This window comes from Octopus bimaculoides, chromosome 2, assembly GCF_046866305.1.
Source record: "Octopus bimaculoides isolate indiv1 chromosome 2, ASM4686630v1, whole genome shotgun sequence".
Taxonomy (NCBI): Eukaryota; Metazoa; Mollusca; class Cephalopoda; order Octopoda; family Octopodidae; genus Octopus; species Octopus bimaculoides.
The window spans coordinates 128,021,432-128,027,268 of NC_142929.1; the positions used below are offsets into that span (position 1 = coordinate 128,021,432).

Genomic DNA, 5,837 nt, shown 5'->3' on the forward strand with positions numbered 1-5,837 from the left:
TAAAGACAGATGAAATGCCACTAAATGCCTGGCCTGCTAACAATTCTTATTTCTTTACTGCTCACAAGGGGCTAAACATAGAGGGGACAAACAAGAACAGACAAAGGGATTAAGTCGACCTTGGCGGAATTTGAACTCAGAACGTAACGGCAGACGAAATACCGCTAAGCATTTCGCCTGGCGTGCTAACGTTTCTGCCAGTTGGCCTGCTAGCAATTCTAGTAGCTCACTACTTTTGATTTAGTATAAATAATACCATATATACTCAAGTAATAGTCGATCTCATGTAAAAGTTGACACCCTATTCTAGGCCAAAAAATTGGTGATTTTCCATACACCCCGCATACAAGTCAACCCTAGTATTTCACGAACAACAGGACAACATTTGTGGGTTGAGGCACTGTTTTATCCTGTACGTAGAAATAGCACTGTTGCAAAATTATGTGGCTACCTTACTGTAGCCTGCTCTATTGATGGAATGCTTGGTGCTTATAATGGAATACTTGGTGCTTATAAGTAAAACACCATTTAATAGCGAGCACTACACATTTGTTGATGGGTGCTACATCACCATTACTAAAAGAAGGCACAGGATATGCTGCAAGCCTGCATACATCTTCAAGCGCAATAAACACATGCATCATACACTCGTTATTTACATGGTGAGAAACATGTTTCACAGAGAGCACTATTGATGTTGGCAGTCCATCGGTTACGACATCAAGGGTTCCAGTTGATCCGATCAACGGAACAGCCTGCTTGTGAAATTAACGTGCAAGTGGCTGAGCACTCCACAGACACGTGTACCATTAATGTAGTTCTCAGGGATATTCAGCGTGACACAGTGTGACAAGGTTGACCCTTTGAATTACAGGCACAACAGAAACAGGAAGTAAGAGTGAGAGAAAGTTGTGGTGGAAGAGTACAGCAGGGTTTGCCACCATCCCCTGCCGGAGCCTCGTGGAGCTTTAGGTGTTTTCACTCAATAAACACTCACAACGTCCGGTCTGGGAATCGAAACCGCGATCCTATGACCGCGAATCCACTGCCCTAACCACTGGGCCATTGCACCTCCACTTGCACTATTGATGAACAGTGGCAAACCACACTGTTTGAATTCGTACAAAGGCATGACTTTGGTAAGCCTAAAAACATTCAATTAATTGCTAGATCAGTGGTTACCATGTGACCTTCATATTTTCATCATCTCCAAATACAATAAACACATACGTCATATGCTCGTCTGTTTACATGGTGAGAAACATGTTTCAAACAGTAGTATTAGCGAACAGCAAACACCACTGCACCTGACATCCTGCAACTTTTTTTTTTTAAAGAGAAAGTGCAAATATTTATAAGAGCTACGCAGTCTTGTTTATGGGTTTTGTTATTTACTAGGACATGTGTTTTGATGCATAGAATTGGTAATATTACAGTAATTCATTGTGTTCTTGTTTTCATTCGTTTAGAGATCAATTGGGTTTCTGCTGCTGGTACAGTACTTCAGATTCTAGCTTGAATTTCAGCCCCTCAAAAGTAGTATCCATGTAATAGTCGACCCCATAAATTTGACCCTAAAAAATGGTCTAAAAAATTCGACTTTTACATGAGTATATAAAGTAGCTTTCATCTAGCAATAACCACACCTCAGATAACTCTCACTGGCTATGGTACCACTTCTGCTTTTAATTTGGTCATCATCATCATCATCATCATCATCATCATCATCATCATCATCATCATCATCATCATCATCGTTTAACGTCCGCTTTCCATGCTAGCTTGGGTTGGACGGTTTGACTGAGGACTGGCAAGCCAGAAGGCTGCACCAGGCTCCAATCTGATCCGGCAGAGTTTCTACAGCTGGATGCCCTTCCTAACGCCAACCACTCTGAGAGTGTAGCGGATGCTTTTACATGCCTCCGGCATGAGGGCCAGTCACACAGTACTGGCAACGGCCATGCTCAAAAAGGTGTTTTTTACGTGCCACCTGCACGGGAGCCAGTCCAGCGGCACTGACAACATAAATAATAATAATAATCATTCCTACTATAGGCACAGTGACTGAAGTTCTTAGGGGATTAGTTGATTACAAGGACCTGGTACTTGGCTGGTACTTATTTTATCAACTCCGAAAGGATGAAAGGCTAAGATATCCTTGCCAGAATTTGAACTCAGAACATAAAAACCCTGAAGAAATGCCACCAAGCACTGTCCAGTGTGTTAATGATTCTGCTAGCTCACCATCTTAATAACAATGATAAAAATGATCCACAGATCTAGTTGCTTCTGCCAAATGTCCTCCTTCAAATGCTTCAAAACATCACAGAAGTACTCTTGACTGATGGTCTGGCCCTGGGAGATGAATTCTCGATGCACAATACTGCAGATTTCACAAAGAACAATGAGCATGCTCTTGATTGAGCTGTGGCTCTGTCGCGCTTTCTGAAGCACCATTGTCACTCGAAGCATTGTTTACGGCCCATTGCCTCATCACCATGAGCTCGCTGAAGCATACTCAATGTCTCGGTAGCAGCATTCCCAAGTTTAATGCAAAATTTCATGTTGGCTTTTTGTTCCAACTTTGTTCCAAAATCACAGACCACAGCATACATGTGATCACGAAAACACAAGTTTCACAACTAGCAAAGTAAACACAATCATGCCACTTGACACACTGCCTCATGAAGGTCACTGCTTGCTCTCACTGTGCACAGAATTGTGTGCTGCCATCTCTTGGCATGCTACAGAACCAGTCCAGGAACTTTTTGATACCACCTTGTATATAAATTCACACATCATCATCATCATCATCATCATCATCGTTTAACGTTCGCTTTCCATGCTAGCATGAACGATTTGACTGAGGACTGGTGAACCAGATGGCTACACCAGACTCCGATCTGATCTGACAGAGTTCCTACAGCTGGATGCCCTTCCTAACGATAACCACTCCGAGAGTGTAGTGGGTGCTTTTACGTACCACCAGCACGAGGGCCAGTGACACGGTACTGGCAACGGCCATGCTCTAAAAGGTGTTTTCTACGTGTCACCTGCACGGGAGCCAGTCCAGCAGCACTGGCAATGACCTCGCTTGAATGATTTTCTAATGTGCCACCAGTGCTGGAAGGCAACACTAGTAACGATTACGCTCAAATGGTGCTATTTACAGGCCACTAGCATGGAAACCAGACAACTGCTCTGGCACACATACATATATATTTACATGCACATATATGTATGGTTATGCTCTCAGATCTCGCACTCTCAACACAGTGAAACATTGGAAAATTCTAAAATGATGTGCCTCACTCAAGGACACAACACACCACCCAGTTCAGGAAGTGTACCCACGACCTTATGATTGGTGAGCAAGAAACTTTAATGACCAAACCACAGTCCTTAGTGTAATATAAGAATCTAAAAACCAAAAATTCAAGATGTGTTGCTAGACCATAATATGCAGAATTCAAGAGATTCGTCTTTTAAAATAGCACATTTGGGCTGGTTCTCTATTCTTTTTTTTTTTGTTACCTTATCACCTTTTCTTAAAGAAAGGGCTTAAATTTTAGGGGAAAAAGGGGCTAAACTTTAGTAGTGTTTGTACCTTTCTTAATGACCTGAAATTTATCCAATTTAAGTGCTGCTGCTGCAGCAGCTCATGATGATGATGATGATGAGGATGGTGGTGGTGGTGGTGGTGCTGGTGGTGGTGGTGGTGATGATGAGAAGGATGATGATGATGTTGATATTTATCTTTGTCACTGAACTCCACACATTTCCGACACCTATAGTCCTCTGCCAGCTGGAGGGCATCCAGAGATTAAGTGATTTTTATTTGTGAAAGCAAAATTAAAGTATAAATATTCTATATTATCTCTTTAGACAAAAAATGAAAAAAAAAAAAAAAAAACATGCAAAAAAAACCGACAACAACTCAATATGCTGAGTATATATTTACAGCAAACATATTATAACAGAAATAAAAAAAAAACATTGCAAAAATCTATGTAGTATTTCTTTAACATTATTCCTTTTGAAAAATATCAACAAGAATCTTGTAGTACTTGCAGCCAAGGGCCTACAAAATTTTCATACAGTTTTAAATTTACCATTTTCTCATTTCACTTAGCAATTAGAAATAGTTACCCGCTGCAATAGACTAATTTCCTATCCAGGGGAAAATTTCCTCTCATTTGATGAATGATGTAGAAATTGCAATTCAGCACTATACCAATGAGTTCTTGCAGTTTTTTTAAAAAATCTCTTTACTTCTTGTTAAGCAGTAGGGACAGGCACAAACACAAAGATACACACACACACACACACACACACACACACACACAGAGGTATACTTACGTGTATACACACACACATACAGGTATACTTACACATATATATATATATATATATATATATATATATATATATATATATATACACACACACACATGTATATTTACATGTATACACACATACAGGTATACTTACATACACACACACACATGCATACTTATATGTACACACTCACACACACACACACACAAACACACACATATGCAGGTACACACACACGCACACACTTGTATACTCAGATATATACATTCGTATATGTATACTTACATGTACACACACACACACACACACATACAGACATGTATACTCACACATGTATACTTACATGTATGCACACACACATACAGGTATACTTACATATATATACAAACACATGTATACTTACATGTACACACATGCACACAAGTATACTTACACACACACACACACAAACACACAAACACACACACACACACGCAAACACACACACACACACACACACACACAAACACACACACACACACAAACACACACACACACACGCACACAAACACACACACACAAATATACAACAGGCATCCACACAATTTTTGTCAACTAAATTCCCTCTCAAGGCATTGGTTAGCCCATGGTTACAGTAAAAGACACTAACTCAAGGTGCCACATAGCAGGACTGAACTTGAAACCTTGTTCTTGTACTTAAACTTCTTGACCACCCAACCAGGCCTGCACCTATCTGTGAAAAGGTTAACTGTTTTTGTTTTAATGTCATTATCATTTATTCATAAAGGCTTATCAGGTAGAAAAAGGCAATGTCCATGATTCTTTATTTTTTTCAAGAAGGAGGCAATGATTGGCTTCATGGAGGCAATGACAAATGACCGAGACCTTTGGCAATATGCTATGCTCAAGAAGAAAACCCATCAAGCCAAGTGAAATTGTACTCATGATAGATACTGGTGTCACACAAATGGCACCCATGCTTGTGGTACATAAAAGCGCCCATCACACACTTGGAGTGGTTGGCATTAGGGATGACATCTAACGATAGAAACCATGCCAAATCAGACTGGAGTCTGTTGCAGCCCCTCAGCTTACCAGCCCTGGTCAAACCATTTAACCTGTACCAGCGTGGACAATGGATGCTAAATGATGATTATGATGATGATGAAGGAAGACAAAGAAGTTATCCTTAACCCTTTTGATGTCAACCAACCTCAGGTTGCTCATGGTTCTACAATTTGAATTTTGTTTTAGAAGGGTCAAATTTAAAACTTTCAATCCAAAATTTACATGAATGTATGTCCCTAACACCAGCTTTGTCATTATAACAAAATCATTTTACTAAATACTACTTTATTTTCAGAATTAATTGCAACAATGGCAGTGAATTTCAACAGAAATATGGTAACAAAAAGATTAAATGGGAGACATGATCCAAATGCACTCAAAGAGAAGGTATGAAACCAGGTGATGTTTCAAGTTTACCACACAAGAACTCA

At 40.0% G+C, this 5,837-nt stretch overlaps 1 non-coding gene across 1 annotated transcript; it reads right to left on the reverse strand.

Moving 5' to 3' along the window:
* Positions 1-1,560: 1,560 nt before the first annotated feature.
* On the reverse strand, positions 1,561-1,691 carry LOC128247142 (U4 spliceosomal RNA). The gene has a single exon (XR_016240885.1). It is a non-coding gene; the product is annotated as a U4 spliceosomal RNA (small nuclear RNA).
* Positions 1,692-5,837: the final 4,146 nt, after the last annotated feature.